The sequence below is a fragment of the Macrotis lagotis genome, chromosome 7 (assembly GCF_037893015.1).
Source record: "Macrotis lagotis isolate mMagLag1 chromosome 7, bilby.v1.9.chrom.fasta, whole genome shotgun sequence".
Lineage (NCBI taxonomy): Eukaryota > Metazoa > Chordata > Mammalia > Peramelemorphia > Peramelidae > Macrotis > Macrotis lagotis.
Genome location: NC_133664.1, coordinates 26,687,467 through 26,714,247, shown reverse-complemented (window position 1 = coordinate 26,714,247; position 26,781 = coordinate 26,687,467). Strand labels below are relative to the sequence as shown.

At 35.6% G+C, this 26,781-nt stretch overlaps 1 pseudogene; it reads right to left on the bottom strand.

Moving 5' to 3' along the window:
* The window catches only part of LOC141494009 (serine/threonine-protein kinase Nek10-like), a 244,377-nt pseudogene that overhangs the window by 102,715 nt on the left and 114,881 nt on the right, over nt 1–26,781 (bottom strand).

The following is a 26,781-nucleotide window of genomic DNA, read 5'->3' as shown; positions in this document are numbered from 1 at the left end:
CTAGAAGATTTTCCCTTGGTTTAGACAAATAATGCAGAGTGTAGAGTTTCACTTTCCAATTTAAAAGTTAATCATTTCTCACTTAAATGGCAAAAGAGGATTCTAACTGTCATGACTACAAACTTGATTGGGTAGTGGATGAAGAGATGCTGTGTCATCAAAAATGTCTCCTATAAAAATTCTTTTCTTTTTCCATTAATTAAGGAACTATTAATTATAGTGTTTTTTTTATTTGAAAACCTTATATGATATAAATTGGGCCAGAATACTCCTGGCCAACATGTAGTCATCCAGGAAGCAGCTTTTTTTTCTTAATTGAAAAAGCAATTGGAAGATAGTTTTACAATCATTATAGATAGAGATACAAGATACTTAAAAGTGGAATTCTATTTAGGTCATATTCTGTATGCAGTCATGCTTTTAAAAGCCAATCTTAGGAATAATTCAAGTTTTATTGAATATGGCTTTTATCCTCAACTCACAGACTTAGAGGTAGAATCTGCAAAACTTTAGAAATAGACTTACAGCAATACTTCTGGTGGGGAAACACACAGCCCATTTCTCTGAAGCAACTGTCACGCTAAAGAAATATTCAAGATAATAGAAATCTAGGGGGAAAATATGACAAATAATTGCATAGGATAAGTTTCAACTTACAATGGTAAAATTGAGGAAATAGTAAAAATTGAGGAATGATAAATTTGGGGAAAATTCAGGACCTTTCCAGGTATCAAAATGTCCAGTAAGAACTCTTCAGGGGGCACAGGAGGACTGATGCTTAAATTCCCTATCCCAATTAAAAAGGTTTAAGAAAGTCATTTAAGATGTGCATGGATGGAGGTGAGAGAGGAGCAGGGAGATCTCTCTTCTCTATGAGGAATTGATTGGATAGTTTGATAGAAATGTCATCCGATTTAACCTTGTAAATTTTTTTCAATAAATGAGTACTTTGATTTTTAACACAACAGAGAACTATTTTTTAAAAAAGCAGTCCACACGACATGTGGCTTCTTTATTTTTAAGATCTTATCTTTAAAATGATTTGAACGAATAATTTTGCTCCCCATGAACATTTCCCAAACAAAACACCAGTCAGCTTATGTAGCACAGAAGAGAGATAAAAGAATAAAATGAACTGAATATGTTATATAGAAATGGAAAGTTTTCCATCTCCTTTTATATGAATTGACAAAATAAACAGATGCTAATATCCAGCAATCTACAAAGGAGTAAAAATATAGACCTGGGTGTTTGGCAGACAGACAAGATTTATCTCCTTGCTTCCCCAGACTCTTTGAGGTTGCTAAGTTATTCTCTCACCTAAAGAAAAAGAAGAGTGTCTTAACAATAGAATATGAAGATGTAGCCCATGTGCCAACAGAAAAGAGGGGGAAAAACAAAACTTAAGGCTGGTGAACTTGGGGAGCTATTGATATCGACTCTGTGCAAAAAGGAAGAGTGGGAAGATATCGGGATGGGCTAGAGAAGCAAACACACTTGATCTGGAGAAATCCATAGTTTGAAACCAAGGAAAATTCTAGGAAGAATAATGACAGTCTGTCAGAATGGTATGTGCTGGGCCAGTGGCATCAACTCAGATATAAGTGGGGCCAGTCATCCATACCTAACAACCCCTGGGGGCCAGAGATTGACTTAGATGCCATATTATATCTGCTTTGCATATTCTTTTTTGTTTTGTTGACTGTTTTCCAATTACATTCCAGGGTAGTTTGGAGAGTGCTTAGGAATGTTGTAGGCCATGGGTTGGACAGCTCCGCTATAGGTCACCAAGGTTCAGAGTATGAGAGCAACATCCCAGGATCATCCTCACTCCTCTCTATGGTCCCCTCCTTATTCAGTGGTCAGACAGCTGGCTAGGAGAAGAATGGCTATGAGAAGAATGAATTTCAGATGTATGTATATTTATATTTATACACACACATACAGTTTATCTATACACACGTATATGTATATTGTTGTGCCATCTTTGGAGAACCTAGTATCTTTTTCTTTTAAATAAAACTTCCCCAAAAGAAATTAATTCAATTCAATAAATGTTTATTAAATGCCCACTATATGTAAAGTCAGAGAAGGACCCAGACAGAGTATTCTCAGAAAAAAAGGAAAGGGAACATGCGCCATCAATTGGCAAATCATATGCTATCAAGGAACTGGAATACCGCCTTATCATAAGAAATAGTCAAAGGGAAATTTTATACACAATAACAATGCTGAAAACTCTCACAAATCTGACCTAGACAATATTAACAATAACTAAGTATAAGCATAGTGCTTATGGAGAGGCAGAGGTTTCAGATGGGACCAACATGTTCAACTGTTTTGATCAATTGTCATATTGGAAGGCTTCTTTGGAGAACAAGGACTACGGGGGAGAACACATTGGAAGGTATTCAGTAGCTCCTTAATAAATTATTTTACATCAGCGAAGGTAGGGGGAGTGATAGAGATGTAACCAACAACAAACAATGCTACTGAGACAATTAAATGCACATAGAGAAAAGCAAAAGAAGTTCTAAATAGGAGAAACCAAAGCAGGCAATTTAATGCCCATTGTCTTAAGTTGAATATGAATATGTTCTTAAAAGCAAGTGACATGTAACAAAAATAATGATTTCATACAGCAATATTATTTTTGGAGGGGTATACTGAATGCTGGTCTGTTGATCATTGCAAAGTTAAATAAAATTTATTTTAAATTTTAAAAATTCAAATTAGTCAAAAATTTTGTAATGATTGGAATTGTAATAATTATTTTCAATAAATTAGTAGCTGATAATATTCATTATTGTTATATTAACAGTATAAATATACCTGTTCACTTTTTCATCATTTAGCAAACAAGTCAGAAGGCTATTAGGGGTGAGTGATTACCTTGTAGATTCTTTGTAAAAGTCTCTTAACTAAATTACCTTCTGATTATAACTGTCATTTTTTTTTCAGAGTAGATCCCTTCTTGGATTCATTCATATACTGTCTCTACTATCTGCCAAAAAAATAGAATACAGTACCATCATGCTCTCTTTAGCAACAAAAGTAAGCATATTTGACAGAACAAACCCATCTTGGGGTCCTTGGTTGAGGCTAGCACATTCTCTCTAAAAGGAATATAGATGATTTTAAGAGAATGTCAAGATAAGAAGGTTTATTAAAATATACATAAAGGTACTTTAACTTTTCTCCCATCTTCTCATAATCATATATCATCTTCAACTGCAGTATACTCCTAATAATTTTAAATTTAAAAATTCAGTATCTCAAATTATATTTAATAAATGAAGTTAAAATTTAGTTTATTATCTCATTTTTCTTAATATAGGCATAACAGAATACATCCCCCCCTTTAACCTATTCTGTTCAATTTTGCAGCATTTGATCTTTCTTATATATTTAATTGACTTTGTTGTTTTAACTTAGCCAAGAGGTTTTGAAGACTGAGTTCTGTGGAAAGAAGACTGATATCTGGACTTCAGACTGCAACCTCTAACAGAATCCCCTGTTCTACAGTACCAAACATATTTTTTTCCAAAGAGAATATTGAATGATTTATATCTCAGTTGCAAAACCAACAATCATCACTTCAGTGTTTCAAAGTTTTAAATCTTAATCTTTTTAAAATATAAATACAATTTCAATATTCTCTTTGGGAAAAAATCAGAACAGAAGCAGCTAGGTGACACAGTGCATAGAGTATTTGTCCTGGAGTTAGGAGGACCTGAGTTCAAGTTTACCCTCAGACACTGAATAATGCTTAATTGTGTGACCTTGGGCAAGTCATTTTACCCCAGAGCATTGCAAAAAGAAAAAAAAAGATCTATTTCAATTCACCAGCCATTGAATGGAAAAAAAGGAGAAGGAAGGAAAGAAGGCAGAGAGGAAGGGGGAAAGGGAGAAAGCAAGAAAACAGGAAGGGTGAAGAAAGACATAAGGAAGAAAGAAAGAGCAAGAGAAAAGACTAGAGCAAATGGAAGGGAAAAGAGAGGGAAAGAGACAACATGTCCATGTCCTTTAAATCACATGGTAAAGGTTCAACCTAGTATTTATTAATGGATCAAAAACTGCATCCATTCATCTCCCAGACTACAAGGTTATGAATATATTTGTACTGACTGCAATACCTATTGATTAAAATTAGAAATAGGCATTTATGAAAATACAATGGGTCTAATTGTTACAAATGGCAAATGGCTAAAATTTAAATTTTTCATCTTTAAGTTAATTCCTTTCAAAAAATGAATGGTGTACAGTGTTTTTAGTTTAGAAAAGATGGTAAGAATGTGGAGACTTTAATAGGATAACATTCTATTCTTGGTCATACCCTTTAGCTGATATATCTACAATCATTCCTTTAAAAGACAAAAGATAATTCAAAACACTTCTCCAATTAAAAGCATTTAGATTATATCCATAAAGCTAATTTTGACCCACTCAGAGGAGTGATTATTTAGATTCCAATTACTTCCAAGTTTCTATTCTTGATTAATAAGGTTATGTTTTCAAAGAGTAGCTAAATTGCTGAAAATGTGAACACTTTAAAATCAGATTGATTCTAATCAGATTATGTGACAGAATAATTCAATATACACATACAAATCATTATGGGTTGCATACCTAACTCTTCATAAAAAGAATCTTGATTTAATAAACATTATCAAAAATGTAAAAATGTTTTCTTTTGTGAGTCACCTGACTTTTTCATCCACAATCAAGAGACTGGACTCCTAGAAATTGCCTGAAGAAACATCTCTATAGGCTTCCAGGTGATAGAAACAATAGATTGCAGAATGATCTATTGGCTGGACTCCTCCATTTTCAAGTTTTGTCTATCACTGGGCCTATTATGACATTTGTCTATAAGTTCCTTAGGACAACTTCAGAAAAAATGTACAAAGGATGGGAAATAATATGCATATGATCCTCACCACAACTGACCTTGGGCCTAAATGTGAAGTAGGAAAACTCATTGTCAATAGTCTCATTGCCCAGTCCAGTCTCCCCAGTCCCTCATCTCTGTTTCCTGAGTCCCTAAACCACATCTCAGTTGAGCTCATTCAAATTCCTAAGTACTTACACAGAGGACTGTTTTATTTTTCATTTTTAGTTACAACTATACTTCCATTTGTAGTGAGGATGCTGCCTATCTTTCCGTCAGACTTAAAGGAAAATAAAGGATCACACATTTCTCCAACTGCATTCAATTTGGATTCTTTGCTATGGGACATCATTTTATAGTTTGAACAAAATATTTTTTTTCCTAAAGCTGAATTAAAGAAATAACCAAAAGTTCCTCATGAAGGAAGAAAGAAGCTTTAGTCACTCATTGCTGAATTCTATTAAACTTCTAGCAATAACCCCAGGATTTTGTTAGATAGCGAAAGAGAAAAGAGAAGGCTATCCATACATAATTAAATATATATATATATATATATATATATATATATATATGTAGTATGTCTATGGTTAATGGGCTGGAGATTGGATATTAGATTTGATGTAAAATTTAAAATGTAGAGAGATTGATAAATCATTATCAAAATAATCAAGGTAGCTATAAGTCTTTGTTCACTGGCAAGAATCAAGAAACAGATTACTGAATTATTATTCTTTTAACACATTTTCAATATTTATTTTGTACATGTGGTTTCTCCCAGCTGATGCATTTCACCAGTGAAAAATGGTGACCCCTCAACATTTTAATAAGATGGTCTCCAGGAATTTCTATGGCTGAAACATGTATCTGTGATCCCATAAAGCTGCTGTATACTTAATTATCACTATCATTACCATCAGGTTATATTTAGTGAGGGCCTGTTTTATCTAAGGTTGCAAAAATGAATGATTTTCTCCATTTCTGAATTTCAAGTAACAAACATCATCATGAATTGATAACAAGTTTAGAAAGAGTGAGGAAAGGAGAAAATGGCAAAATGCAAAATTTCAAAGTTGATATTTGCTGCTTCACTACTATTAATGATAACGTTCAATTTAAAATGTAATTTTTAAAAGGTTTAATTGGATTTAAGGATGATATTTAATGTGTCCATGGATCTGTATTCTCATCCTGCCAGTTACTCCTTCCACCAAAATATATTACAAGCTACCTACAACTTTTTATTCTTTGCCATTGTTGTCCATGTCTTTCTCTCAGTTTTTAATTAAAAACTGAGAGAAAGACATGGACATAAAACCATACTCCCACTGTAATCTGGGCAGTGTGCATTCTTCACCAAGTTTATTTTTAATATGTGAAAGACCAAGGCAATCTCTTCTGAAGGACAGAGCATCTACCAATAGAGTCCCTCTGATGTTCCAGAGATCAATGCAATTGGCATAATGATATATTGCACAATGGGGACATTTTCCCAGCCTGTATATAGAGGATCCTCCACCTATCTGGCTGTGAACAGGAAATGCTTCTCAAAGCTTTAGCTTAGGGGCGACTAGGTGGCTGTAGTGGCTAAAGCACCAGCCTTGGAGTCAGGAGTACTTGGGTTCCAATCCGGTCTCAGACATTTAATGATTACCTATCTGTGTGGCCTTGAGCAAACCGCATTTGCCTTACAAAAACCTAAAAAAAAAAGGTTTAGCTTAGCAGAGCCCAAGTTCTAACTAGCATTACTGAGCCAAAAGGAATTTAAGAACAAGTTATTTACTGTATGAGGCACAATCTAGTTAATAAAAAAAAGACCGAAATGTTATAACTACTACATATTTCCCCTGCCCTGGCAAATCAAACTGAAAGAATCAGATGAAAATATCAGGGAGTTTGAAAAATCATTTTGGACAGGATACAAGCAGATAACTGAGGAAATCATGAAATATAAAGGATACACACACACACACACACACAAACACACACACATCTAGTACATGGACAGATATAAATATATTTGTAGGCCTCCAAAAAGGTAAATGAAACTCTAAAGAAGAATATTAAAAAGAGATCTGTTCCTTGAACTTATGCCCCTTAGTGCTCATTTGTTCAGAGAGAAATTTCTTTCTATATCTGGCTATCTGAAAGATGCCGTTTTCTTCAGAATTTAAAACATTACTAAATATACCCATAAATGCTACCAAAGAACTACATTATCACTTTTTAAAAACATAATTTCCTGATGCTTTTTGTTGGCATGTAAAATATAAACCATTCGTATTTTGTGGATGAACTAGAAAGCAAAGACAGTATGACAGTATAGAGACAATTCATTGTGAAAGTTAGTAATTCATTTTTATCCATTTCTTTCTTCTTTATGGAACTATTTACCAGGTATGAATTGGTAGGTTTCTGAAATAGGAAATTTGAGAAGGAAATGACTTAGAAATCCTTTCTGAATCTGTGGTGATAACAATGGTGGTAATGGTGCTAATGTTCAGGACTAGGAAGAGGAATGAGAGGGTGAGTCTCAGTAAATGGATTTTCCAGATTTATTCAAATGGTGGTTAAGGAAAAAAGTGATTTAGTGAAAGAAGAGAAGGGACTTTCTTCAGGAACAAGCTCCAAGATCATTTGAACTGGCAGCATCATTGTGGCAATCTCAATCACAAATTCTTATAGTAAATGTTTAAAAAAACATGTTTTCTGTAAGAGATGTCCTATTTATTCTACAATGTTGACATTTTTACCTCTAGTTCAGACACACAAAAAATCTAAAGCTAAAAGATAACTGTATTTTTCCAATTCCAATTGTGTTACATTTCACTCAAATTAAATTTGGACCTTGAACAAAAGGTTCAACTCCGTCCTTATTTTACCAAAATTAATTATAAAATGTTATACACTCTTAAACACAAAGGAATCTCATGCAAAGATGGGACAATACTTGAAAAAAAAATGTGCCCTTCTGCTTTTCTTTAATCTTTAATCTGAATCGGGGAAAATGGAAATGAAAACTAAGACACAAGCAACAAATGTTTCTGGCATCCAGTGTTGCAAATACCCTAGTGGTATAACACTTTTATGTAATTACAAATAAATACAATGAGTGAGAAAAGGAGTTACAGAATAGCAGTGGGAGAGAAAAGATTCTGTGAACCTTCCTGTCAGTTCATTTCTCACCTTTTGAAAGAATAAAACATTAAATCTTTGGAGGATATAACAGATAAGTGCCAACTACAATTTTTATAAATTTTTAAAATTTATTTTAAACTTAAAATGCAAAATAAAAACAGAAAAAACCATTACCTTGTCCTCAACAAAGCATAAAAGTATTCAATATAAAATAATTTCCATCCCAAGAAAACTTCTATGATACATGTTGTTTTCAAAGTTGCCCAGTTTTTTTCCGCTTCCTTGTAGGTTTTCTTTTGTTCTCTGTTATATACTTTTTATTTTATTGCCCTCCCATCCCACCACCCCATTATCAACACACACACACACACACACACACACACATATACAATAATACACATGTATGTAAAACTATACTATGCTAATTTCTCTTGTCCTCTTTCTCTGCAGGTGGATAATATCTTTCTTCATAAATCATAAATCATCTTCATAAATCAACCAGCTCATCATTTCCTAAACCATGACAATGTTCCAACTCAATCATCACCTATATAAGAGATTGTCTAGGAAAAATTTCCCCCAGTCTTTTTTGTTCTTCCTATTTTTAGCTGCAGAGCTTTTATTTATACAAGAAGATTTGAATTTAATAATAATCAAAATTATCTATTTTATACGTCAATCATGCTCTCATCTTATAACACCAATCGTAGTTGAAAACTTACAACAGTGACTTTTTGTTTTGGAGGCCATGATTGACACCTTTGTAACAACTTAAAATTTCTTTCATTGAATTACCTAAGTTCCATCTTGGAAAATAAATGCAAAATGTTCCACAAACTTAGTGAGTACAACACAGTTGCAAGAGTTTCTCATGTATGTAAAGACAATTAAAAATAATTGAATTTTCACAAAAATAATTATGGAATTTAGAGAAACAAAGTTTAATACCGTTACTTGATTTGCAGATCTATTATAGGTAAACCATAAAAGGCCCCTGGGATTCTACCAATTCAGAATTAGTAATAATTAAGACTCTTCTAAAATTCAGAGCACTCATGTGCTAATAAAGTATTGATATGGATAGAGGCAAGGGAAAGTGAGTTATTAAGAACAAAATTTACCTTAGCACTAGGGGGGAAATGTTTACCAAACACATCAATAGGGGTAATCTAGCATGGGAGTAAGGATGATTAACTGTTTTAGAGTAAATAAAGTTAATTAGCATAGCCACAAATAATTGTTAATTAAACAAAAGAGAAAGGCAATAAAGTTATATTTCTTCAATACCATTCAGCAGTTTAGACTTTTCATTAATTTTGAATAGGGCTTTGGTCATGATAAGGTGTCATTGTAGGTTTATTTTATAGCATACAGATATCAAATTCAATGAAAGGGGAAAAAATCTTGCCTTTTTTAAGTTATAAGTGTAAACTTGTCAACTCCCTGAACCTCATAGTTTCTTCCCCTGAAAAAAATGAAAAAATGAGTGAATTAGATCAGATCAAAGATTCTTAACCTTATAGATAGCATGGATCCCTTTGGGCAATCTGGTGATGACTATGGACTCTCTTTCTCAGAATCATGACTTTGAAGCCATAAAATTATATATATATATATCTGACTACAAAAGAAATATACTGAAATGAAATTATCAAAATATTTTTAAAATACATATACCATTGTGGGTAAAGCAAATAACTTGCTCATGTTTGATTTTTTGCGGGGAGAGAGCTATATTTCAAATGTCTCTCATTATTGAATGGCCCATATTTTCTCATTGAGGTTTCCAATACTGGTCACCTTAGATTGCAACTTGAGCTCCTCGGATCTTCTGATTTTTCTGGGGATTACATAATATACTTGTGTTACATGAAATTCCCTTCTCTTCCTTTCCTTTCCTTTCCTTTATAATTAAGATCTTTCTCTGTCACTTGGAATTGTTAAATTTAACCACTATGTTTTCAACATAGATTATTTTGGTGTGTTTTCCTGGAAGGTACTGTTAGATTCTTCAAATGATACTTTATTTTCTGCATTCAGAAGTCCTGGGTAGTTTTCTTCTATTGATTCTTGCAATATGTTTTTCAAATTTTTTCCACACTTATTTTTATGGAAGGCCTACAAATCCTCATGTTCTCTTTCTATCTTATTTTCACGATCAATATGTTTTGATTGCAAAGAGACCATATTTTCTTATGACAGTATTGCTTTTTTGTTTTTCTTCTTCAAGATTGTCTTTTACTTGTGTGTAACTATGTTTCCAATCAATTATTCTTTTATTTTTTACTTCTTTGATGAAACTTGCCACTATGGATCTAAGTTTTTCTCTTTAGTCAATTATTTCTGATAAGCAGGCCATCAATTCTTATTTCTCTCTTGAACCCTTCACAAATATCTTTTCTTGGAAATACAAGAGGTTCTCTTCCTCATCAGTATCAAAGAAACAGTGATGACCGCTTGCATTCTTTTTAGAAGAATTGTGCCCCATCCCATCTTGATTGGAATATCCCACAAAGCTTAGCAAACAAGAAATGAGTTCAAATACAGTCCCCATCCAACCATGCATTAATAGGTCATTCTAAATTCTCTACATGTTTGGAAGGTTGAGTCAATTGCCTTGACTTGACTCAACCTTCCAAACATGTAGGGAGCATGCTCCCAAACATGTGTCAAACAGCCTCTATATGCTAGGTTCTGGGAGCTACATAGAAAGGAAATAACAGCCCATTCCTCAAAGAGCTCACAGTCTGATGAACCATTTCTTAAAGACCAAGGTACGTTTTTTATTGCTCTCCATACTCTACAGGTAAACTTCCCTCACCAATTTTGCCTCCTCCCTTTGGTTACCAGGAAACAGTTTCCCTAGTAAAATACAACCAATAATTCAAAAGACAGGACTAACTTTCTCAGCAATATCTTTATTGTCCATTGATATAAAAGTTAAAAAGAGTGGGAGATATTAATGAAAGGTAGAAAAAGGAACAACTACTAAATTTATTGTTTCAATTACCAGGCTCTTCCTGGAGACTGGCTTCATTTTTGTTTCACGTCTTTTGTTTCCTAGACTCAAAGCTGAAGAAAAGCTCTAGACACTGTCTATGCTATTTTATAATCTCTGTCCAAATCTTCCTTCCATTAGGACAGATAAATAACAATTTAATTCACCATTCCCCAACTTTGTTCTCTTAAACAAAAGAAACAACTATTATACTTGGCAGTCATAAGAATGATATATGATAAACGACTAACTCCCTAGACAAGGCAGGAGCCTTGATAAATCCATACATCCATTATGTCTAAGATGAACTGAAACTAGAGAAGAAATAAAAACTTTGAAGAGAGATTTGAAAGCTATAATTGAAAAAAATCCACTTCTAATTGATGACACAAATAAATTGGTTGAGAGTAGAAACTTCCCAAATCTTTATAAAAGAAATGCTTACTTTTATGGAAAACAAAAAATGGTAGAAAATAACTATAAAAGAATGTAGGAAGAATCTAAATACTGGGGGTGGGGGGCAATTATTTTTACTAAAAGAAATTATCCCAATAACTCTTTTATTTATTAAAGATGGAAAAGGAATTGTGCATCCAAGTACACTACTACTACTATTATGTAGTTTTGAAAAATTCAGGTTTGAAATTTCAGATTTGAAAAATCATCTGTCTGCTCTAAACCCACCACCCAACACCCACCACCACTACCTCATCCATTTTTGCACTAGGTAGGAACAAATTCTTTAGAAAAGAACATTTTCAGGAGAAACGTGTTCCTTTTTTAGGATACAGTACCAGAGACAAAAGTCCATCAGACTATGCAATAAAAATGAATCTAATTTAAGTAGAACTAATAAGCCTGTTTGCAGACTGAAAATCACATTAGGCCACTTTCCAGGAAAAAAAGAAAAAAAAAGGAGGCATTTACAATCAACCTAAGATTATTTTAATCTGGATTTTTTTTTTCTAAGAGACTTTGTATATGCCAGGATGTAGATGCTAGGAATTTTGCTGGGTGAACATGCAAATCACTTAATTTATCTGGTCCCAGTTTCTTTACTTGTAAAATGAGAATTGCACCAATGATCTCAAGGGTCAAGCATATTTACCCAGCTGGCCCAGAAAACTCTGCATCATGAAAGATCATATCCTTTCTGGAACTCACACCTGAGGTGGACCCTCTGCCCTTAAAGCTCCTCCCAAGACTGGATGGCTTCTTACAGAACTCCATTTCAAGAGGTCTCCAAGTCCATCTCCTCATTAGGCTACAAGTTGGCATCTCATTTTGCAATTTCTTTCCACCATATTGTCCTCCCCTTTAGAATGTAAGTACCTTGAGGACAGGGGCTGCCTTTTTTGTCTTTATATTCCCAGGACTAAAACACATTGTAAGTGACCAAAAATTACTTCTTGACTATCTGATCTCTGTTTTCTGTGGAGAGGGAAAATATGGTAATTACCAAAAAGAAGTTTTCCTTATAATGTTGTTTTACCTAAAATTCAATACTTTTATGGATTGCTCCCTATGGGTGCAGATCAGAATTCATCGAGATCTTCCTCAGCATGATTCTTGTCCCTCTTCCTGGTATGTCTTTGCACAAGCACATGATCTCTCCGAGCCTCAGTTTCTCAAATTGTCAAATAAAGATCATTCAATAAAATTTGTATAGAAGACCTAATCAATATGGATTACTTCAGGGTTTACATATTTCATGCATTCTCATTATACTGTCTAGTCTACCTTCTTTGAAGGTCATATATGTGTCTACAGATGTCTGTCATTTCCTGTACAAGTAGGACCATGGCATCTGAGATTTAGAGTTCAACCCCTTTATCTTGCCAGAATCATAACATTATTAAGTGACTGAGGAAGGATTTCTTCTTCCTGACTCCAAGACTGGTACCCTACTGCAGCAGAATGTGTGATACACTTCAGACTCTATGAACCAAATAGCACTGTCCTGGGAGTCATCTTATTGTGAGAGCACAGTATGTTCCCTCACACATGGTCTTATAGTCCTTATAGCCTTTTAACACTGATATCATTGTTAAAAGGATGAACTTTAGTGGCTCAGCATAGCCTGGTTATATTTTTTAAAATAGTATAACTTTCCAATACAATCTAGTTTATTCAATTCTTCTGTCTTAGTCTCTCTGAATTTCGTCCATCAGTAGTATTCGTCTCAAATACCACCCAGTCAATGTCCTACCCATCCACAAACATGCCATAATCCAAGGAAGGTTGATTCTTCATTCCTATGTGAAGAGCTAACTTATCAATAAATATTTATTTTCTACTATGTGCCAGACCCTATGCCCAACTAAGGGGATACCAAAAGGGGCAAAAGACAGTCTTCCCTTTCAAGAAGCTTACAATTTTCTTGACCAAGAAGTCAGTTCTTCTGAGGGATGATGCAGTTCATTGAGAAGACTCTCAGTATTCTTCTGCTGACAAACAGGAATGCCTAAAGATCCCTCCCCCATTTATTCTTTGTCCAGGATATCTTTCATGACACTTGATAATAATATATCTTCTTGACTTTGATGTATGTGTATATATTTGTATGTAATATATAATTAATACAAAATAATAAAATATAATATTATATGTGTGAGGGTGTGTGTGTATGTGTGTGTGTGTAACCTCTGGTTTGAAAATTCCCACCTTAGAGGTGATGTGAATTTCCCATGATCACAGAGCTAAGATTTGTGAAACACAAACTGGAACTCCATTTCAACAGTTTGTTTACAACAGGCAAGTTGGAACTCTTCGGATTATATGATGAATTTTCTTTTCATCTCTGAATTTTTTCTTCAATTGAACACTGGCATTGAACTTTGTTCTCAGCAAACAATAGCCTAACTGAACATAAATAGCTGATTTTTAAAAAATCCCATATCAGCAATCAATAACTTTCCATCTTTTAAGATGCTCAATTCTCTCTTCTGAATGAATTTATGACATAGAGGTATAAGGCTTGTGAATGACCTAAAATTTTTTATTCTTTTTCATTTCCTAAACATTGTCTTTTTTATGAATTTCAGCAGCATGAACAGTTCAATGGACAAAAAAGGCAAGAGAATTGTACCAAAAACCATGAACTTGTTAACCAAACATATGTTTACTAATATATTTTTCAACAACCTCTCCTAATCACATATTTATATATCAGTTTGTGTTTATGTATATGTATGTGTAAATGTTTGTAAAAATATCTGCACCATATAGAACAGTTAATATGTGTTAATATGTACATACATATTCATTTGGTTTGGATGATCTCATTCAGTTCTTTATATAACTTCTCTACTTTTAATTTTATGCCATTGCAATTATTTTTACTAAACAGACTTTGGGTTTATGTTCCTTATGAAAAACACAATATGGGATGACCAATTGTCCCATGCAATGATGTTACTTATTGCCTACTGTGAATATATTGAATGAATGAAAGAATGAAGGCCTCAGGATAAAATCCACAAATTCTGCACTGAAGCAAAGTTCCACGTTAAAAGTAATTATAATTTTACTGTATAAGTTTTATTCTCTGTACTTGACACTGATTGATCTTTTTAATTTATATGCCTAAGCCTTTGGATACTACTTGTGTCCAATTTGATGATCTCTGCAGTCTAGCAAAAGTAATGAAACTGGTGGCTAATTGTGTCTACATTTAATGATTATAGAGCTAGGACTACAGCCCATGCTTTCCAATCCAACTTAAACACACCATTTCCTTTGATAAGCGTTCCCCGATGCCCCTAGATGGTGATGGCCCCCAAACGGTTACATATCGCTTTCCTTATATCTCTAGTCGAGAGTCGCTTCTCCATTCAACTATAAGTTCCTCAAGGACACGGACTTTTGCCTTTCTTTGTATCCCCAGCACTTAACACAATGACTATCATGTTGTTATTGTTCACTTGTGCTCAGTGCTTCATGAGCCGATTTGGGATTTTCTTGGCAAAGGTATTGGGGAGATTTACCATTTCCTTCTCCAGTTCATTATACAGATGAGGATACTGAGTCTAACAGGGTGAGATGACTTGCCTAGGGTCACACAGATAGGCGACAATTGAAATTGGATAGAATTCACAATGATTGATTGGATTTTACTTATGTGTTATTTGTATTATCAGTATATGTATAAATCACATCCTCTATGAGTCAATAAATTCCATAATGGAAGGAACCATATTTTTTTTTATTTTATTTCTTCCCCAGAGCCTATAGGAGTGTTCTGTATACAGCTGTAACTCCATAAACACTAGGTGAATTGAAGTAAATTGGCTTGACACTGAAGTCAGCAAGAACTTCCTTCCAGGCTCTTCATTTCTCATTTTTCATGGTCGTGTGAGCAACTCTGAACACCGTTGACCCTTCCTTCTTTCTTGAAATTCTGATTCTGGCCTCTTTAACATTATGCTCTCTGATCTTCTGCTCCTTTTCAGTCAGCTTCTCTGGGTCCATGAAATATGGGTATCCCTCTTATTGCCTGCACAGACTTCCCTCCTCAACCTCTGCTAGGCACGCCACGCTGCTCCAGACCCTATGGGGTGACAAAGAAGCTAAACTTTCCTCTCTTCAAGGCCACTATGTCACCGGGAAAACAAGACGTAGACACTTTAACATGAAAATAACAATAGAAGGCAGGTGATTAGGTGTGCAATGAGCGATGCAGACAATCATGAAAGGAGATTACACCTTCAGGCAACAATCAACAGTCTACATTTCATTGTCACTTGTACACAGAAGACTCCAAAATCGTCTGCCCTGAAATTTCACTGTCTCTTCAATCCAATTTCTAGAGAATTTATTCTAAAGGGAAAAGGAAAGGAAAGGAACAGAAAGGAGGTGGAAGGAAATGAGGGTTTCCATAGCATCCACTATGTGCCAGGCTCTCTAGACAGAAGCTTAGAGCCAGGGAAAAATAATCTTTTGTTATTGTTACTTTGAGATTGTGACAGCGACACGATGCAGTAAATAGAGTAAGGAAGACATCATCTCGAGTTCAAATCTGGGCAAGTCACTTAACCTTGTTTGCCTCAGTTTCCTCATCCATAAAATGATCTAGAGATGTAAACAGTAAACCATTCTAGTATCATTTGTAATGCTTTCTAGATTCCTTGTGAAAATATTGTTGGTATCCATGGGGATTATCAAAAGAAGGAACACCTTGGTCAGCTTGGAGGAGTCTGGTACATCCTGGATATCTGTCTCAGATGCAGACCATTCTGTGGTTAATGTCCACTCAGTCCACTATTACTACCACAGCCCCCCTCAATAGGGAGTCCCCAACCACCTCTACTACCTTTTTCCCTCGGACATGTCTGATACATTCTCCTTGTCCTTAGCACCTATTTATTGACTCACTTCTGATTCTTTTCCTACCTGTCTGATGACTCCTTTTCAGTCTCTGTCCTAAGTTTCCTCACATCCTTAAAGTACTACTCAGAACCTCACCACAGAAAGCACTACAGACATATTAGCTATTAGGTATTTTTATCACTTCAAACAAAATTACCTGGAGATATTTTAAACTCAATATGTTCAAAGTAGAATTTTGAACCCCCCCTTTCTCTAAATTTCTCTATTTTGGTCAAAGACACCACCATCCTTCCATTTTCCCTGGCAATATCCTGAACTCTTTCCCCCATCTCACATCTCCAATCCATGGGCAAACTTAAATTCTTTTATGATTGTGACATCTCTCATTCTCTTCATTCAGTTACTACTAATGTAGTTTAAAGTCTCATTGTCTCCCACCTAGATTATTTCAAGGACCTCCTCAGGTGTCTCTCTCCTGACTCTGAGAACAAAATGATTTCTTTTGGTGTAGATTCTACCATGTGATTCCCCTACTCAATCAATTACAGTGCTTTCCTATCATATCTAACATTGAGTGAAAATTCCTTTTCTTTACTTTTTTTAAAGATCCATCCAATCTGACATGACTCATATTTCCAGTCTCATTGGATATTATTTATTCCCTTTTTCTCTCAATTTTTTTCATTCATGAAATTCTCAGCTCCCACCTTGGTGGCTTTGACTCAGCTGTGTCCTCCCTTCTGTATTTAACTACTTTGTGTGCGTTTTATTCATTTTTTTATTTTATATTAAAGTAGTGTGTATTTGTATTATGTGCTCATTACCTTTCCCAGCAGAATGTAGTTCCTTAGGAGTAGCAATATTTTTTTTAGCACTGCAACCCCATTGACTGGCCCATATAGGGTTCTTGGTGAACAGCTGACTGACTGGATGATGCTCTCTCCCCAGATGGCACGTGGGCATCCTAGCATCATTCCTGAGAGCAAGCTGCAGCTTTTTCTTCAGGAATGGCATTGTATCTGGGTTCGGGGGTCCTTCCCTTTATGTTCTGTATCACCTTTTCCCTTAAATATACCAATTTCCCTTGACTTTCCATATCTTGTCTTTCACAAGAAGCCTTTCTTCCATTAAAAAAAGAATTATAAAGTAAAAGCAACCTTTGTAAGTTTATTAAAACTCAAACTATATTTCCCAAGATGGGACAAGTTTGGCCAAGTGAACTTGTCACTGGAGTTTTGGTTCAGAGGCCCATGTGATCAGTCCACCAGCAGGGGAATGCATGTTTAAAAGGAGTGGACAGCTAAATCCAAGGACTCTAGACTGGACAGTAGGCTTGAAAAGACATTGGGAGGCAATACTGAGGACATCAGAGTATGAACAAGGGCTGGGACAGGGCAAAACAGAATCCAAGTCAGCAAGAGGAGGATGTTGGTTAACTCATTATTAAATGACTACTGTGGGTCAGGGAAGCCCTGGAGGATCAAAGAGAAGGCAAAATTCCTGTCTGGACTATCAAGAAGCAAAGTTAGGAGAAAGGAAAGAGAGTCAGAGACATGGTCACCACATCAAGATGAAGGGTAAGCTAGGAAGAAGACAGAAGTCAGAAGGAAAGACTATCCAGGATCTCCTCCAGCTAGGTTTAAGGTGAAGAGACTGTCTGGTTATGGGGATTCATAATTTTCCAGATGGACAATAGAGAAAGAGCTAGCATCTAGGGGGTCAGCCCTCTTAAATGACACAGATAACATTCATGTCTTATCCACACCAAACTTGGAACATGCACAGGAGTTACTACAACTAACAATTCTTAAGAAAATGATTTGAGTTCAGCTTGATATAACAAATATTTCCAAAGATGAGTGATTCCTTTAGCATGGATACCTCTCCCTTGGCCCAGACAGAAATCCCTCCACAGCTTAAGAGATAGTTTTATGAGCTGTAGGGCTCAAATAAAATCCTCACTTGGCTGCTAACATTCCTCTAAACATGGATCAAATGTCTAAAAAGCCTTCACAACTTGAGGGGGACCTGTTCAGTAGACTTAATCACAGGCTCATCCAAAAGTTGGCATGTCCAGGATTACCTCCAGACCAGAATGAGCCAACAGAGGAGGAATTAGGTGAATGCTGAATTAGGCAACAAACTAAATGAGATTTTTATTCAAAAAGGATGGTTGAATTCAGCCCAAATATACTGGTGATCAACAGCACACACATTCCTTGTAGGATCAACTTTTTCTGGATTTAATTATGCCTTAGGGAGGTGAACTAACTAGGATTTCTAGATGTTGTTAATGAATTAGAGTAATGATCTACTAAGCTTTTCCTAGGGGACTGGAATACTTATCAATTTCTTTTAAAGAATGAAGTCAGAGATAATTCACTAATTCAGCAATTATTTCAAAGAAGCATTTATTTGTCATATACACATATATATATAGACACAAATAAGTGACACTTAAGAGTAGTATTCACATACATAAAACATATATATGTATATTTGATATTATAACCCCCACACACACACACAAATTAGAAAATTCAGCACAGCATATTAATGCTTCAGTACAAAAATATATGGACTTCCAATGTGGATTTCTATCAGTACTGTCTTAATTGCTATATTGTTTTATTTGGAAAAGAATCAAATTACACTCAGTTTTCTTCTCCCCTCTAGGATTACTGAATGATACTCAGACAGAAATGATCCATTTCCAACCAATTTACAACACAATGCAATTTATTTTGAAGCTTTTCTTGAGAATATAAATGGGAAATGCTTAGAAACGAAGTATGCTCTACACAGATAGAAAGAATGAGAAAGATTTGAGCTGAAGATCTGCCTTTTGAGAGTAGGTTGATACATTTGCCTGTACCGAATGCCCTGGAGAGTGATAGGCACCTATACCTGTCATGCCACAAATATCTTCCCTGGTTGTGAAAGGTCTGGTTTCTTTCTCTCCCTTCCCTTTCCTCTTTCTTCCTACTCCCAAGCAATATGCAGTATAGGCAGAAAAGTACAAAGAGGAATTATTCTCATAAAATAGGGGGAGGGGAGAGACAATTGTTTAAAGATTCACAAGATTATCTAGCAATGTTGGCAAATTTTGAAATTTTTCAAAGCCATCTAAAGAATGTTGAAGCAAGGATTGCCACTCCGTTTTCTTCTCTGACACCCTCTAAATATACTATATGGCAAGGGTAGTGGCAACTTCATACAGAGGCTGACCATTTATCAATGAGGTCACAGGTAGGATGCATCTTCCAAGTAAGGATTAGAGTCCTTGCTAAGGCTCCTCAGACCCCTGTTAAGGCTCAAAATCTGCTATTCTATAGAATGCTGTAAAGGAAGAAAGATATACTCATCCACATCTGCTTTGTAGGAACTGTGAAGGAGGACCCATTAAAGCAAATTGTGTGGAACAATGACAGAAAAGGTGTCTAGACACATTACTGAATCACAAGCAAGGAGACATGTAAAACCCTCCAACCAAATTTGCCAATCTCTACTTACTTTAGGTCAAAACTGGAGCAGAAAGCCTCTTTGCTTTTATAGAGATACTGTATCATGGGAAGTGCATACATAGAATCTCACAGTTGGAAGGACCCTCTGAAGTCAGGGAGTTCACTCGCACTGCAACAAAACAACTATCTACACTAGTTCTGATTATGTTAACTATGATCAGCTTTCTTGTGATGGGGAACTTACTTCCCTACTCAATGCCTCCCCATAACAAAGCAGGCCATTCCATTTCCAGATTGCCCTAATTGGAAATTTTTCTTTATATCTACATATTTATGTAAATGTATCTCTGCCTATTTGTCCATCTGCCTCTCTGCAACTTCCTCCAGGGCCAAGCAGAACAAAATGATTCTTCTTCCATGGGACAACCCTCAAAACTCTTCAAGTATTTTGGCTTCAAGCTGAACACTCTCCCCAACTCATTCACCTAACATGGAATCCTGATACATCATGGATGAGCAAATAAGAGTCAGAAGGTCTAATTCTGAATGCTTTCTCATAGGTTTACTGGTTGTATGTCCATGGGCAAGTCATAACCATCTCAGGCTCAGGTTCCTCATCTGCCAAATGGATATGCTTAATAAGTACACCATCTGCCTCACATAGTTGCTGTTTTACAAACCTTAAAATGTTGTATAAATGGAAAGTGTTACAACTATGATGATGATGATGATGATCACAAGGGCCTTCACTGACTCAGTTGCCGTCTAGATACTCTCTGGTTCTTTAATTTCTTCCTAAAATGTGGTGCCCATAAGAGAGCACAAAGCTCTAGAAGTAATCTGCCAGAGCAAAAAATAGAAAGGCTGTAACAATTCTAGTCCTCACCAATACATTGCTCAAGACAACTGACAATGGCCCCAGCTTGGTGGTAGTCATCCACACTGAAGACTCATATTAATCTGAAGATTCAGTAGCAACCAAACACTATGACCTTTGTTCAGATCAATTAGTATATAACTACACCTCCATATCTTGAATAGATAAAGTGAAGTATGAGACTTTATATTTAATATCATCAAATATCAAATCAGTCCCATGGGTCCATGACTTGTAGATTCCATTCTCATTCCCATTTCAATCAGTCCATTTTGCCCTTCTTTGATCCTGTCATATCTCTCATAAACTGCACAGGACTCAACCATTACTTCTGTCCATTCTTTCAATACCCAAGAATGGCGTTCACCTGGACCTATGTCCCAAACTTATCAAAGGCAGTTTATCATCTTGGGTTTCTATAACTGATCATTTTTTTCTCTTGTTAACTATTCAAAGCTTCTCTTTGACAGAAAAAAAATAGAAGGAAAATAAAAAAAGAACCTTTACTGCCTCTCGATCATCATTTATAGTTAAACAAACAAAAAACTGCCTTGTCTTTCATTCTCCTTACCTGGGATTAGCTTTCATGGCTCTGATTCTGTTCTTACATGATGCCCTGGAATGTTTTTGAATGGATCTTCCACTGGCAATCTTTGCTTCAACATTCTTTAGATAGCTTTGAAAAATTTAAGAATTTGCCAACGTTGCTAGATAATCTTGTGAATCTTTAAACAATTGTCTCTTTTCCCCCCTTTTATGAGAATGATGGCTCTTTGTATTTTTCTGTTTAGACTACATATTGCTTGAGAGTAGGAAGAAAGAGGAAAAGGAAGGGAGAGAAAGAAACCAGACCTTTCACAACCCTAGAAGATATTTGTGGCGTGACAGGTATGGGTGCCCATCACTCTCCAGGGGATTTGGTGCAGGCAATTGTATCAACCTTCTCCAAAAAGGCAGATCTTCAGCTCAAATCTTGCTCAGAGCACATCCACCCCTTTTCCCTGGCACATTGACAGTGCTATTTTTCATCAGTGAATTGATCTTCTGCTTTTTGCCTAACCAAATTCTGACCTTTTGATAAGGCCCAAATCAAATCCTACCTCCACAAAGCATGTCTTGACTACCCCAAACTACTAATCTCCATCTACTGAACTGCTACCCTTACAAACTTTATCATTCAATGACATTGCACTTAATCACATTTAATTATTTCAATTCCTTTCATTATTTAATCACATTCTGTCATATACTGTCCCCACTTTATGACCTTGGCTAGTTCACTTGCATTTTCCAGAACTTAGTTTCTTCATCCTATGTTTTTTTCAAATCTAAATCTATGTTTTGGAGACCATGATAGAAGGTTTAAAACTTCCTCAGTGAAAGGTAATCACCGTATTTTAAGATCAAAGTTTTCACCATAACTAAAATGTTGGCAGATAGTGTCACCTTTGGGTTCAGAATAAAATTGTGTTCTTGTTCAAAAACAAATTTTTCAAATTCTTGAATTGACATTCAAAGACTCTTTAAATGACAAATGTCTTTGGTTTTTTATGTAAAACTACTCTCTAGTTATTTGTTATTCTTTTCAAATAAAGTATCCTTATTCTATGGGAGGCAGCCAGCATATCTATCTATCACCTTTAAAAACAGATTGTTTCTAACTGGAGATGTCTTAGGGTGAATCACAAATGCAATTTCTCATAAAATGTTATGAGAACAGCTTCTAAATCTATAATCTTATGTGCAACTAAAGAAGAAAGAAATATGTTATTTCACCTTGGAAACAAGGTTCCATAACTCTGGCTCCATAAAAAGTTGCTGAATTATTTGACTTGTACAGATAATTCCATTCAGTCACACTATTTAATATATTAAATAACAAAAAAAGAACCCTATGTGTGTATCCATGGGCTAGGGGAAGAAGGCATGTTGGTACAATCAGGAAAATTGGTATCAAGAATTATAGAAGCCTAAGAGTATACAAGTAGAACCTTATATTTTCTGGAGACCTTCCTGGGACAGCCCTAGCTTAAAGACCAGAGGAAAAGCTAAATTTTAATTAGTAGTAACAATTACAATAGGAATTGACCTGGGTGTCACATTTAGGGGGGAATCAGATAAAGACCCTGACATTCTTGGACCCCTGATCTAACTGGACTCTATGTGCTCAAGACCAGACAGTGCAGGAGAGGTTGGGGGAGACAGAGACAGTTAAGCAGTTGCTGAAGAATAGACTTTTCTTCCTTTCTGTCATTGTGATGAATAGGATCAAATAGCACAAAGAAGGGAGGGCTTGGCCTGGAATCACAGGACCTCAGGCATGAGCCACTTGTGTGACCTTCGGCTAGTCTCTTCTGCTTCTTGTTTCCTCCTCTATAAAAAGGGATATTAATAGAAGTAGGGTTGCTGTAAGGAGCAAATGAGATCCTGGTAAAGTGATTTGCAAATCTCAAAGTACTATATAGATGCAAGTTATTATCATTATTATCCTCATCATCATTATCATCATCATCATCATTAACATTATTAATCCATGTTGAGCTCACTTTATTCCTTATGCTGCTGTGGAGCTCATCCATATCCTACACCAGGTGAAGGTGCTTCTCAGTCTTGACTCCATATAAGCTTATTCCCATTTGTCCACCTCTGGACAAAGCAAAGTCTGCAGCAAGGCCTTGCCCATTCCAGTAGGCAGTTAGACTGGGTGCTGGGGAGGGGAGGCAAGAAGGACAAATATCCTTAGGTGATACTTTTGCATTCATGCATCAGTGGGGAATCAATTAATCTGGTGATTTTCACTGGAAACCACTGAATAGTAACCAGAGAGGTGGTGTGGTTGGTCCTCAGGAAAGGGACAAGTATGAGGGAAGAAGATCACACACACACACACACACACACACACACACACACACACACACACAAACACAGACACGCCCTTTCCACATTTTCAATCCCTTCATATCTCTACCACCAATATCCTAAGTTCCTTCTCCAAATTAGAACAGGGATCAAAATATAAGAAGTTCTTAATAAATATGCACCAACTGTTGAGCATTACCTTGGAAATAGGGAAGACAAGATCCATTCCTCTGGGATCACTGTCTAGGCCACAGAGAAGCATTCTGCCCAATTTCCATGTGAAACTGGGCTGATGTCCATGTGAATTATCAACTTGGCATAATTCTGCCAGTTTTACTATACAGCAAGAACCTGGGGCTTCCAGGCAAGAAAGGATACACATTTGTCAAAGAGGGTCCAGTGGTGAAAGGTGGGAAGTCATTACAGCCATACCCAACTCCTTGAGAGACCTAGGATCTCTCTAACATGTAGGACATCAGAGTGTTGGTATCTGGGAGGCTCTGGGCCACAGAAAATTTATTAGAACAGTGGGAGTACAAATACCATCACTATATAAGTGAGACCAAAGAGATGGCTCATCCTCCCAGCTGACCCTAAAGAAATTCATTAAAGAGCACAGTTTGCAAAGTCAAAAAATAAAACATCCCAAAAAGTTGTCATCAAAATAAGTGAGCACAAAAATGAAGACCATGATGCTATAGCACCACACCTTCCTCCCCCTCCCCATTCCTCCATCTTTATGCCTAAATTGGAATTCTTATACTCTTATCTGATGGACACTAGGGAAGTCCCAACTCCAAAAACCTCTCCTTTATGTGCCAAATTTCAGTGCCCGCATGTCTACCAGTAAATGCTTTCCTTGTATAAACAGCAGCACCCTGGAACAGTCAACCATATGCTTTTCTGATAGCACACTTCCCTCAGTAAAATTTTTTCTGCTTGTGTTCCTGTGTGCAAATGTCATTTGCTTTTTAATTATGTGTGTGTGTGTGTATATATATATATATATATATATATATATATATGTAATTATATACCATGAAAATAAAATTGCTTTTGAAGAGATAAAGATGAAATAATATTTTATCCACTACTAAGCACTTAATAAATGATTATTAGTGGATCAATTGATCCTACAATTGATAGAAAGATGATTTTGGTGACTGAATTGAATACTAGGAGTGACTTGACACTGGACTGCCAACAGGGAGGCCATTGCAATAGTCCAGAAGAAAAGCAAGGGGATGCTGGTTATGTGATGAGAGAGAGGGGGAGAGATACAAGAGATGTTGTGGAGGAAGAAAAGGTGAGCACTGGCCACTGACTCCTAAACAGAGGGGACAAACTAGAAAAAAAGAAAAGAAAGGAGTGGATAAGAAATGAGGTATGGGGGAAAATACGAGAAGGAGATGGGGAGGGGTAAATGAGGTGAGAAGTGTTAAAATCAAGAGAGAGAACTAGAAAGCAGGAGTAACTTTTTCTTAACAGACCTGTGATTTCACTTTTGGTAAGGGACTCCAGCCAGGTGCAAAGAACAGAGAGTTAGGGATGGAGTCAGGAAGATCTGAGACCAGTCTCAGAGGCTTAAACTAGCTGTGTGACTTATGCTGGTCACTTAACCACCATTTGTCTCAGTTTCTTCATCTGTAAAATGGGAATAATAGCAGTTACCTCTCTGGGTTGTTTTGAGGATCAAATGAGACAATAAATATAAAGCTTTCAGTTCATAGTAGACATATGCCATCATTGTTATCATCATCATCATCATTACTTATTGTCTTTTCAACTTAGAGTCTTAAAGACATTCCTTAGGTATTAAGATATGAACTGAATTGCCCTGGGTCATACATCCAATATATGAGAGGTAGGACTTGAAGCCAGGTCTTTCTGCCTACAAGGTCAGTGCTCTATTCAATTCTACAGAATTCCTCTCAAATAATTTATGCTATTTTTAAAGAAGATGAAATAACAAAATTTTGAGATTTTTAAAACAATTTCTTTCTTCAAAAATGAACATATCAAAGCAGAAATAATTTGAGGGAACAATAGAGAACATATGGAAAAGGAAAGGGTAAAAACATCAAGTTAAATTTTATTTCATCACTTTCACTGTCCCTTGTTTTGAATGGCTCTAACTATGATATGATAGAAATATTTCCCATATCTCATTATCATGAGATAATTTGGTCAGTTGTTTGCTTTCTATTCATTTGTCTTAGGATTACTGTAACAATCACTCAATGTCTCTGTCCACAGGCATTTATTAAGACCCTACTATGTAACAGGTCTCTTTTGGGGTACCTTGGGTAAAAAATTTTTAAAAAATGAACCACCCCCTGCTTTCAAAGTTCTTGTGGGAGACCATATACATCCTTAATGGAGGCCATGCAATGGAGCATCCAATGGAGACATGCTGACCCGAATTCTCTGATGATGATTCACAATGTTCCAATTATACTTCATAGCTATGTTTTTATTGAATAAATGCAAAATAAATATAAGCAGCTTAGGGAAGAGAGCATTCACAATTGTGGGGAAAGTAAAAGCTTCACATAGAAATGTTAAAGAAAGAGAGAGAGATATTTCATTCATTTCCAAGTGAAGATTAATGAGTAACTGAAAATAAGTTTCCTGCAAGTAATGAGTTAAACAGCCTATACTAACTTTCATTTATTTACTGAAAATCATTATTAAAATGCAAAGCAGAAATCGATATCTTTTTTAGAGACACCTTTCTCTAAGAATTCTATATACCTAATACTGCACAACTGAAAATAATCTCCACAGTAATCTCTGATCCTTTACAAAAATAATCTCTTCTTCTTCTCCCTTTCAGCCCTACAATTACAGATTTTCAAAACAGACAAAAATAAAATACCTTATTCAAGTCTAAATATATTGTGTTTGATTTAACAATTCATGTATTGATGTGATATCAACTCTATACAGGGGAAAAGAATCAATTATGTGGCTAGTTCTGGTATGACTGAATGGAAAGACACCTACAACACTGTGATTATGGAAAAGTAGATAACCTCTTTGTGTTTCAGTTTCTTTTCAGACATTATAGAAACATAACCATGTCCAAGTATGTTGGGAGGATTAGCAAAAAAAAACTTTAAAATATACAATGCAAAACTATCATTTTTAACTCTATTACAATTCTCTACCTTCCCCATATTTTCACCATAAAATGAGGAAAGAGGAAGGTAAAAGAGAAAACTGAAAA